The 12,258-nt window shown below is 41.8% G+C and overlaps 1 protein-coding gene across 1 annotated transcript in view; it reads left to right on the top strand.

The window, feature by feature from the left end:
- Positions 1 to 12,258, top strand: part of LOC122790519 (lysine-specific demethylase 3B-like) — a 1,629,922-nt gene that overhangs the window by 954,349 nt on the left and 663,315 nt on the right. The gene's annotated exons all lie outside the window — the stretch shown is intronic.

The following is a 12,258-nucleotide window of genomic DNA, read 5'->3' as shown; positions in this document are numbered from 1 at the left end:
TTGTATAAAAGGTTGGACACTAAGGAGGGAGAAAAGGACCTGTACCGATTGGCTAGACAGAGTGACCGAGCTAGTAAAGATGTGCAGCAGGTAAGGGTGATGAAGGATAATGAGGGAAACGTACTCACAAGTGAGGATAATGTGTTGAGCAGATGGAAAGAGTACTTTGAGAGGTTGATGAATGAAGAGAATGAGAGGGAGAGAAGGCTGGATGATGTGCAGATAGTGAATCATGAAGTGCAGTGGATTAGCAAGGAGGAAGTAAGGATAGCCATGAAGAGGATGAAGAACAGAAAGGCTGTTGGTCCAGATGACATACCTGTGGAAGCATGGAGGTGTTTAGGTGAAATGGCAGTGGAGTTTTTAACTAGATTGTTTAATGAAATCCTGGAAAGTGAGAGGATGCCTGAGGAATGGAGAAAGTGTTTTGGTACCGATTTTTAAGAATAATGGTGATGTGCAGAGCTGTAGTAACTACAGAGGGATTAAACTGATCAGTCACAGCCTGAAGTTATGGGAAAGAGTAGTGAAAGCTAGGTTAAGAAGGGAGGTGATAAGTGATCAGCAGTATGGTTTCATGCCAGGAAGGAGCACTACAGATGCAATGTTTGCTCTGAGAGTGTTGATGGAGAAGTACAGAGAAGGTCAGAAGGAGTTGCATTGTGTCTTTGTGGATTTAGAGAAAGCATATGACAGGGTGCCTAGAGAGGAGTTGTGGTATTGTATGAGGAAGTCGGGAGTGTCAGAGAAGTATGTAAGAGTGGTACAGGATATGTACGAGGGTAGTGTGACAGCGGTGAGGTCTGCGGTGGGAGTGACGGATGCGTTTAAGGTGGAGGTGGAATTACATCAAGGATCAGCTCTGAGCCCTTTCTTATTTGCAATGGTGATGGACAGGTTAACAGATGAGATCAGACAGTAGTCCCCGTGGACTATGATGTTTGCAGATGACATTGTGATCTGTAGTGAGAGTAGGGAACAGGTGGAGGAGACCTTGGAGTGGTGGAGATATGCTCTAGAGAGAAGAGGATTGAAGGTCAGCAGGACTAAGACAGAATATGTGTGTGTGAATGAGAGGGAGGATAGAGCATTGGTGAGGAGGATGCAGGGAGTAGAGGTGGTGAAGGTGAATGAGTTTTAAGTACTTGGGATCAACAGTTCAGAGTAGTGGTAAGTGTGGAAGAGAGGTGGTGAAGAGTGTGCAGGCAGGATGGAGTGGGTGGAGAAGTGTCAGGAGTGATTTTTGACAGACTAGTACCAGTAAGAGTGAAAGGGAAGGTCTACAAGAGAGTAGTGAGACCAGTTATGTTATAAGGGTTGGAGACAGTGGCATTGACAAAAAGGCAGGAGTCAGAGCTTGACGTGGCAGAGTTGAAGATGTTAAGATTTGCAGTGGGTATGACTAGGATGGACAGGATTAGGAATAAGTATATTAGAGGGTCAGCCCAGGTTGGAAGGTTTGGAGACAAAGCCAGAGAGGCAAGATTACGTTGGTTTGGACATGTGCTGAGGAGGGATGCAGAGTATATTGGGGAAAATGATGCTAATGATGAAGCTGCCAGGTATCAGAAAAAGAGGAAGGCCTAAGATAAGGTTTATGGATGTGGTGAGAGAGGACATGCAGGTGGTTGGTGTGAGAGAGCAAGATGCAGAGGACAGGAAGAAGTGGAAACAGTTGATCTGCTGTGGCAACACCTAACTGGAGCAGCCGAAAGAAGTGTGTTTTCACATTGACTTGCTGATTAGTAACCACTTTGTGCACAGATTAGAGTAGGGAGATACATTAGCAGTGAAGGGAATGTATAGAGATGCAAATAAACAGGTGGGCCTCTAAGTGATACAAACTTCGGCAGAAAGCACTGAGAGGTCTGCTTGATGGTTAATTTAGTCACAGGGATCTGAATTAAATGTATACTGTCTATTGGACAGTTAGGATTACTGCACTGTCTTGGGGGGAGGACACAAGGCTACAACAGTCAGTTTTATTAGCATGCTGAGAACTACTAAAACACTGCTAATGTAATAGCTTCACACTCCTAAAACATACAAGTAGAATGCCTGTGTGGACTGACCCTGCTGTTGAGACTCAAAATATATATCCAGTTTGCAGTACTGATTCCTTCTTATACTGTATGGGTGGAGTGGTAGCCGCAGACAGCAGATTTGCTTGAGTGCGCTCCTGCTCTTGAGGCTTAAAATGTATATCCTTGTTTAGCTTTGCAGTACTGATTCCTTCTACTATATGGGTGGAGTGGTAGCTCCAGACTGCATATTTGCTTGAGTGTGCTCAGCAAGCAGAATGCAATTGCTGAAGAGCACTTGTGTCTTGGTGGAAGACTAGAAAAAAAAGATAGTTTTATATAAATGGCAGTTTCAGTTTGTTTGGATTTTTTTGCTTTTTTTTTTTTTTTTTTTACAAGTTGTTGCCTTAATTTTAGAACTGACCATGCTTGGAATTCTAGGTAGGAGTTAGATGCTTGTGTTTTCTTGCAGCTGTTTTTCCTGGTTTTTGGTGATTGTCTTCATGGAAGGGGCTACTCAGAAACAAGTGTTGTATCAGGCAGAACTTCATTAGCCTATGTCTTTATTAAACATAAGTTGGAATGTTAATGGACTGACTAATTTATTTATTATTTATTTTATTTTACATTTGTTGACCGGGAAAGTCCGACTGGACACATGTCCATTTTCAGCGGAGGCCCGGGGAGAAAAGCTCCAATAGTACATAGTAGGTTACAAAAAGTTCCAATAGTACATAGTAGGTTACAACAATGTTTGACAGCTAACATACGATTGTAGTTATGCACTAAATACCCAGGGAAGAAAAAAGTTACATTAGTATGTACAATAACAATTATAAAGAGAAAAACAAAGCATCATATAGTTAGTATACACAGGTAAGAAAAAGTTACATTAGGATGTACAGTGAACAATTATTATAAGAAACAAACCTACAAGTAGTTAGTTTCAGGGGGAGAGTAGATGGCTTGAGGCCTAGGAGGATAGTAATTTCACTGAGGAGGTTGAGGGGGAGCTATGGGTTAGTCTGGATTAGAACATTGGCAAAGCCAGTGGGATTTGAAGTGGTGGGAGAGGCCATTTCTGAAAGTATTTAGGGAGGTTGATTCGGTGAGACTAGGTGGAAGAGAGTTCCATATTTTACCCACTGTGTTTGAAAACAGAGAGTCACCTCCTGAGTTACAGGATTTGATTGTCTGTGCGAGTAATCTGTGAGATGATCTTAGTCTATTTAGGTTGGTATAAGGGGTAATTATTCCAGACAGGCCGGAAGTGTTTTCAGGTTGAGAGAGTATTTTGTAAGCAATAATAAGTTGCTTCTGTAGAAGTAGATTTGGTAGTTCTATCCAACCTAGGTTCTGAAGATTAGTACAGTGATGGGTTTTGTAGGGCAGGCCTGTGGCAAATCTTGCAATATGATTATAACAACAAGAGAGTTTAGATAGATCCGATTTGTTGGGATTTGTAAGTATGGGGAGGCATACAAGAGGGTAGAAAGGAGATGGGTGCGAGCAATGGCAACTTTAGCCGTGGGAGTCAGAAAAGATTTTATTCTATAAAGGGACCCCAGTTTCTTATTAACAGTTTTGATAGTTTGGTTGATGTGCACATCAAATCTGAGTTTGTTGTCAATGGTAACCCTAATAGCTTGGTATGAGGGTCGGGGTGATGGTGGTTCCATTGTTGGATTGTACACAAAGGGAAAAGTTGGTGTTTTATGGGTAGGATGGAAGAGTAGCATTTTCGTTTTTGGATTAAGGATCAGTTGGCGTTCTGATAACCAATTCTCAACTGCAGTGAAACAGTCTTGAGTTTTGGATAATAGAATAGTTGGGGATCTATCTGAGCAAATTAAAGTCGAGTCATCAGCATATTGAATACATGTAGACTCTGGGATGACTTTGTTAAGATCATTAATAAAGATGGAAAATAGAAGAGGGCCAAGTATGGAACCTTGGGGGACTCCTATGGTGTTGGGTATGAGGTCGGAGAGCTTGCTTTGCCAGAGCACAGCTTGTTGCCTATCAGAAAGATAGGCATGAAACCAGTCTAGGGTTTTGTTATCCAGATAGAGAGTTTTAGGGTTGCATGCAAGAGTTTGTGGTTGACCATATCAAAAGCTTTTGATAGGTCCAAGAAGAGGGCTGAAGAAAATTTTTGTCATTCGGTTAAGATTGATAGTGTTTGTGAAAGAGAGGAGAGCGGTAGTAGTGCTATGTTTGGGCCTGAAGCCATGCTGGGAGTTGGTTAGCAGGTTTTCCTGAGTTAGGTAGTGGATGAGTTGTTTGTGAATACTTTTTCCATGATTTTTGCCAGTGGTGACAAAATGGCTATTGGTCTGTAGTTTGAGAGGTCAGTGGATGAGCCACCTTTATGGAGGGGATGACATGGGAGATTTTCCATATGGAGGGGATTGTGGATTCAGTTATGGTCCGATTAATTAAGATTGAGATGGGATAGGCTATAACATCCGCAGCTTTTTGTAGAAAGTCTGCTGGAAGTAGGTCTGCCGCGAGAGTGGTTGGCTTTAGTTTCCTTAGTAAGGATCGGATGTATGCAGTAGGGACAGGTTGTAGGTTGAATAACGGCGTGGTCTTCTGGGTGGGACTTGTGGTTAGGGAGCAGGGGGCTACTTGTTGGTTGGCTAAGGATTTGATCACATCGATGAAAAAGGTATTAAAGGATGTGGCCACTTCATCTGGGTTTTTCATAGTTAGGTTTGCTGGTGTGGGGGTGGAGGACCTGCCTGGATGGAGAAGTTTGTTTATTCCTGTCCAAAACTTTTGGGGGTTGTTTTGATTTTTATGTTGTAGTTGGAAATAGTAGTTCTTTTTGTCCATTAAGATAGATTTTTTTGTGTCATTTCTTAGTTTTTGGAAGTTGGTACGGTCTAGGGGTGTCTTGGTAGTACGCCATTTATTCCATGCTTTGTTTCTAGCTTTGATTTTGGCTGTGGAGTCTTTTGATAGCCATGGTGCTATGAGAGCTTTTGTTTTGATTAACCGTTTGGGGGCATGTGTGTCAAGTATGTTTAGAAATGTGGAGTTAAATTTTATTACAGCTTCTTCTAGTGGGAGGTGTTTTAGGATTGACCAGTTACAGGACTGCAGCTCATTTCGAATCTAGTGATGTCAAAATGTTTGGTGCTTCTAACAGTCCTGAGTACAGGAGGTGGCAGCTACCACTTTTGCTTTTACCATATAAGTAATGAGGTGATCACTGAGCTCATTAGTAATAGTCCCAGATTTATAAGTTCCGGTTTATGGTTAGTGAGTATCCAGTCTAGGATACTTTCTTTTGTTTGTTGCTGCCAATTCTAGTAGAGGTGGTAATATTTTGTGAGAAGCCATGGAGATTGATATTGGTTGGGTCTGTCTCTGACACACATTGATTCCAGTCAATGTTGACATCTCCCAGAATTATGGTTTCTTGTGGGAAGTTATTTGTCAGCCAACTTAGAGTGTTCTCAAGAGTGTCAGAGTTGTTCCCAGGGGAATATAGATTACGATTAGGTTAATACTTTTTCTTTATTTAGTTGTAGTTTTAGGGTTGTTAATTCTCGTTGGGTATTTGCGGTGGCTGAGTGGGGTGTAGGGTAACGTTGAGTGTGCTTTTGAAGAGCACAGCAGTACCACCACCTCTTTTTGAGGCGATCGGTCCTGTATATGTTGTAGCCAGGTGGCAGGATTTCGTTATCTTTGGTCTCTGGTTTGAGCCAGGTTTCTGTGAGACACATAATGTCAGGGAGGTAAGTTGCTAAAAGAGCATGTAGATTATGAATTTTATTATTTAGGCTTCTAATATTAAGGTGGCAAATAAGAAGGCAGTCAGGAGGTCTTGGAAACAAGGATGTTTTATTTGCACTGTCATTTGATGGAGGGCCTGGGTTTGGATGTATGTCTCCATCTATATTTATGTTTTTTCTAAGATACATTATTAGCTTCATCAGTTTATGTAGTAGTTTATCTATGTTTTGGACTTGGGGTAGATTATGTTTGGTTTATAGGAGTAGTGGAAGTGAGTAAGCGGTGTTTTGTTGATTAGGTAGTGAGTAGGGTGATTAGTGTTGATCAGAAATGTGGGAGTACTAGTTTGGTACTTTGGATAATGAAAACCTGGGTGTGTCTGGGACTCGTATATAGTTAGCAGGTATAGTGTGATAAGAATTGGTAGGGTGAGAGTTACAGTTTTTTGGGCTGGTATAGTGATATGGGGTGTTAAGGACTTCATACTGTTGCTTGATTGGTTATAAGATAGTTAGTGTAGGTGGTTTGGTATTGGTTGGGGGAGAGGCGGGGTGGGGAGTGAGGCAGTGTGATTTGTGAGCCTAGTGGACTTGGAGGGGCAGTGAAAGAGGTGGGCCAAGAGTTTTGAGTGGCTAGAGATAAAGGAGGGGTGTGGTTAGTTAAGTATAAATATAGGGGTACTGGGGGCGGGTGGGATACGGGGGCAGGGTGGGGCGCGGAGCGAGCCCGAGCGCAGCGGGGTTAATCCCACTCCACACAGAGCAAGTCCAGGTAATACACTAGTAGATGTTTTTTCCTTGCTACAGGGCTCTACAAGTGAAGCATAATAGTAGCTGCACTTTTGCTTATAGTTTGGGACTAGCTCCTCTGTTTTACTCAGAATTCACACTAATTTTCCAAGTAAGTGAGGAGAAGATACTGTTGTTTGCGTCTTACTGCTGTGTGTGAAACCCAGTTCGCAAGCTAGTTTAGGGGATACTTTACAATGTAAAATACATTAGTAGCTTTCATTTTAGTAGGATATTGACCTTGTAGATGAAAGTGTTTGGTAGATAGTATAGTTCTGGGCTGTTGGTAGATAGTTGAGTTCTGAGCTGTTCTACACTTTAGGTATCGCTTTCTTCCTTAGCGCGATATTGAGAGGGAGGTCGGGGTAGATTACAGGACAGTACCTGAACAAATAAAAAGAAAACATTCAGCTTGCTTTTAGAGTTATTAATTGCAAAGCTATAAAGTAGAGTTAGGGTACAGGTTTCAATGCAGTTTGTATGTAACAGAGCCTAGAGCAGGGATTGAACTCCCTTTTAAACTTAATTGCAATCCAACAAGTATATAAAGATCTGTTAGTAAGCTGAGCCAACAGGTTAATGGAACAAACATTCGTTTTGAGTTGACTCACTCTATCATTCAGGATAAATGCAACACATTTTAGACTTCATTATTGCCCTGAAAAGACCAGTCGCTAATAATTGAGCAGTTTGGTTACAAAGGACACTTCGCTATTTTTGCTTAGTTATTCCTAATACTGAAACACATCAATGTCCTTAAACACAGCAGTCGCTGATAGTGTCCTCTTTCAATTTAACATAGTAATTCAAATATAACTGTTTAAAGTAGTCAAAACAAACAATTCACAGAGCGCCTTTACCTAGCAGGTGACGCTACTAGTGGGTACACGCTACCTCTGAGTGAGTAACTGCGTGAGAAGGTAGCGAGACGCTGAATACAGTTTGTGAGCTAAATTATTCTACAGTGTGGTCGTAGCTGTAAGAGCTACACTTAGATCACATTTATAACTGAACCATCTGTTAGAATTACACTTTAGGATGCGCTGTAATTTATAATTATAAATACATTGGTTTTATGTGATGTTACATACCCTGAGATGCGCCTACAAACTTAGATTGCAACACAGCAGTAAATGACTAAAAATGGCGGGCTCTTAGGGAGTTATGATACCTCGCATTCGTCATAGGCAGGGGGTGGGGTTAATCCCACTCCACACAGAGCAAGTCCAGGTAATACACTAGTAGATGTTTTTCCTTGCTACAGGGCTCTACAAGTGAAGCATAATAGTAGCTGCACTTTTGCTTATAGTTTGGGACTAGCTCCTCTGTTTTACTCAGAATTCACACTAATTTTCCAAGTAAGTGAGGAGAAGATACTGTTGTTTGCGTCTTACTGCTGTGTGTGAAACCCAGTTCGCAAGCTAGTTTAGGGGATACTTTACAATGTAAAATACATTAGTAGCTTTCATTTTAGTAGGATATTGACCTTGTAGATGAAAGTGTTTGGTAGATAGTATAGTTCTGGGCTGTTGGTAGATAGTTTAGTTCTGAGCTGTTCTACACTTTAGGTATCGCTTTCTTCCTTAGCGCGATATTGAGAGGGAGGTCGGGGTAGATTACAGGACAGTACCTTCAACTGGTCTCCTCAAAGATGTTCACAGAACATTGGTATAGACATAATTCTTCAAGCTCGTTGTCGCGACAGTCCTTCTTAATGACCTTTGCGTATTGTATGCTTAGTATAAAAACACACACTTCTTTTTCTTCACAAAAATACCCAAATCATTTAGTCAGTGAGCAGAATAGGGTATACTGAATATGCTAAAGAGAGAGAGAGGGGCGTGATTGTCATGTCCTGCTTTACTCCAGCCAAACATCTTAGGCTAGAGAAGAAAAATTTCTTAGTCGAAGCTAGCTCAAATTTTGTAGGAGATAGACATAGGGAAGTGGCATTGCTGAAAAACTAATTGTCTGGGAAATGGTTGGTAGGGTAGAAAATACTGAGTGTAGATTTTTCTAGCACTTGCAGGGTTTTTTGGCACCTTGTTGATTACCCTGATATGTATTTACTTTCCTCCAGGCTATGCTATTAGATTAGCATGGGACATTGTATGGGAAATACCGCTCATACATGGAGTTTTAATACTTATGGGAGACTGGAATATCATTTTTCAACAAGAAGCAAGTAATGGCAAAAACTTAATCAGATTGTGTAAGAAGGAAAGATGATCTGAAATGTTAAGTCAGTGGATATTAGTGGATATAGCTAAGCATGTCCTGTTGGGGGTAATACTTTTGTTTTTCACTGAGGCTTAATTGGTCTAATATTGACATGATTTTTATCACTCTGGAACATACATACTTAGTTAGGAATGTTTAGGTAGCAACCACATAATTATCTCTGAACATGCTTATTTTAATGTGATCCTGATGGGGAGCTGTCTTTTTAAGACACTGTCATTGGAGGTTTCCCCACATACTTTGTTGGGTGCTAGAAGTTTTAAAAATGGTTTCAGGAACAAATTGTTGATGAGCTCCAAAACATGTTGGAAGTTACTCTAGAGTCTTGGGAATATTTTAAAAAAGTCTGCTGAAGTAGTACTTATGAATACATGAACAGGGAAAGCAGAAGGGGGCAAAAGCTATTTTCTGTGAACCATGAGCAGATACAAGAGATAGATGATAAGATTGCAGCAGATGGCATTAAAAGAATTTTATCAAGCAGATTACTCAAAAGCCATGAAAGCGCTGGAGTGGCTTAGGCAACTAAAGGTAGATCAACAACTTTCTGTAATATAGTCCACAGTCCAGGGTAACATGGCAGAATACATGAACCTCACGATATTCCCACTAGGTAGAAAGAAGACCAGGACGTCTCAGACGTATTCTTAAGCTGTCGAGCCTCTACTGGTCATCCCTCTAGAAGCGGGTAAGAGCTCTGTAGGTCATTTGGCATTTACGTTGGATTCCTTTGCTGTGACCCTGCTGGAGGCCTGCACTGATCCATCTTTTCGCACATCCTCTGAAGCTTTGCGGGCATCTGCTCTGGATGTTGAAGGAGAACTGCAGTTGTTTATCTCAAAGGGTCCTAGAGGAATTTTGAAGATGTTAGTCAGGGAGGACATCCCGGGTTCTCTCTTCAAATCTTGCCAAGAGTAGGATCCTCTGGTATTTGTTAGGGCTGATGTTCTTCAAAGAAAAGACAAAAACTGAAGCATGTTTCGGTCCATCCTATGGATCCTCAAAGGGAATGGCAGTAGTTTACTCGGGGCTGGTTTTCTGCCTCACTGGTCTTAAATCTTCTCTAGGGGTTTCAGTACCCACTCCTCTTTGGACCTCTACCCCTTCTAAAATGGCTTAGGGAACCAGATTCCTCAGATGAGGATTCAGTGCCTGGTCAGGAGTCTTTGTCCTATTCTTCACAGACGCCTTTGCCTTATAGTTTTAATGAAGAGGAGTCTGTTAGACCTGAGTCTCCTTTAGAAGATTTGTCCTTTTGGGGCACAATTGCTAGGACGATGGAATTCTTCAATTGAGATTCTTCTCAAGTGTCTGATATTCAGAGAAAATTATACAAGTTGTTTCAGGTGGATATTCATAAATCATCATCAGTTCCTCCTTTGTTGGTTGCTTTGTGATTCTCAGCCTCCTGCTCCTAAGAAAACTGATACAGTCCTCAGGAACCATATAGATATAGGATCTGTTTTTATTTAAATGTCCTTATGCTGTTCCTGCTGTTGTGTGAGTCTCTTCCAACAAGACTTCTAAACGTTTGCCCTCTTTCAAACTTTTGTCTTAGGTTAAGGATAGTAGGGCAATGGAGAGGATTGGCAAGAAAGTTTACACTGCTTCTACTTTGGCCTTTAGGGCTATTACTTACCAGACATGCTCTGGCCTATATTGCTGAGGCTTTTCAGGTTATCTCCTTTCTGATTCTGATGGCAAATCCCTTTTGTAGGTTCTGCTTCTCAAGTGGCTCGCCACTGTGTTAAGTGTAGCTATGATGCTGCTGATGCCTCTTCTAGAGCATCTTTTGGGTCCATCATGAGGTGTTATTCCTGGCTTTGTCTCTAGCCTCTACCTGAGGACATTAAGGCCAAGTTGTTGGATGCTCCTTTGGGTAATACACATCTTTTTGGGACTGCTGCTATGTTTCTGTCTTCAAGAAAGAGGCAAAGCCTTTCAGGACCTTAAAGATATTTTTGTCTCTGCTTTTCCCAAGTTCCAGAGGAATTATCAGTCTGGGCCTGTTTTTGTTCCCAGGCAACTCCACCAGGCCTCTAAGGGGTAGGAAGGGTTTGAGGTAGGCCCCCCTGCTAAGACTTCTCAAATTACTATGGCCCAAAAGCCTCCTCTGTCTGATAAGCCTGCTTCTCTTTGACAGTTCCTCCACCCTTCTTTTATACCAGGTTCCTTTGTCTTCCACATTGGCTTCTGATCACTTCAGACTCTTGGGTTATTTCTGTCATCCATCAGGGTTACTTAATGGTGTAGAAATATCTCCCTTCTTTTCAGGGATTCCTCAACCTGTTTTAGAGCAATTTCCTAATTTCCTGAAGGTTCTAGGTCTCAGTTGAATCAAGGATCCATTCATCCTGTCTCCTCTTCCCATGTGGGAGGGTTTTTTTTATTCTAGGATGTTCCTGGTTCCTCAGAAAGAGGGCACTTGGAGACCTATTTTGGATCTCTCATGGCTCAGCACCTTTCTCAAGATCCCTTATTTTCAGATGCTTACTCTTCAAACTCTTTCCTCTTTTATTACCCAAGGCTTTTCTAGTGTCCATGGATATGAAAGATGCTTAATTCAAATCCTTATTCACCCTTTATTCAGAAAATGTTTACGTTTCTCTGTGGCTTTCTCTCATTTTTAGTTCTCTGCTTTGTCGTTTGACTTCTTTACTGCCCCAAGGGTATTCTGAAAATGCCTAGCTCCTGTGGTTGCTTTATGCAGGTCCCAAGACATTTAGATTTTTCCTTATCTACATGACCTGTTGCTTCAGCCATCTTCTCCCAGTTATTTCTTACAGGAGCTGCAGTTTACTATGTCTCTTCTTCAGTAGTCTGGGGTTTACTCTAAACTTCCAAAAGTCTGTCCTGCATATCTGGGAAGCAGGATTCAGACAGGGCCAATATTGGCATCTCTTCCACCTCCAAAGGTATTGTAGTTGACTGCCTTCTTTCAGTCTCTTCCTCCTCTAACTGCCATGCCAGCCAAGGGAGTTTCTTCAGGCCCTGGGATTCATGACCTTTCCTATTCCAATGCTTCCTCTTGCCAGACTGCAAATGCAGAAGCTTCAGTGGTACCTCAAGCCAGTTTGGCTGCAACATTGTCACCCTCTGAATTTCACTGTACCTCTCCTTCCCTATCACAAGAAGGAATTCAAGTTGGGGATTAATCAATTCGCTATCAACTAAGGCTGGCCCTTTCAGCCTCCAGTCCCTTCTTAAGAGTTGTTCACTGATGCCTCACACATGGGGTGGGGTGGTTTCTCTTGGTCACCTGAAGGTTCAGGGTCTTTGGCCTCCCCATCAGATGTCAGTCCATGTTAACATCAAAGAGATGGGGACTCTGATTCTTGCTCTTCAGGCTTTTCACCTCATATTCCCTCCAGCCCCTTGAAGGTGTATGCAGACAACAGTGCAGTGATGATACATCAACAAGCAGGGAGAGACCAAATTTTACCTCTTCTGCAAGATTCTGCTTC

This window comes from Protopterus annectens, chromosome 16.part0 (genome assembly GCF_019279795.1).
Source record: "Protopterus annectens isolate FY-2018-M chromosome 16.part0, PAN1.0, whole genome shotgun sequence".
NCBI classification, from domain to species: Eukaryota; Metazoa; Chordata; order Ceratodontiformes; family Protopteridae; genus Protopterus; species Protopterus annectens.
This window is presented reverse-complemented; position numbering and strand designations above follow the sequence as displayed.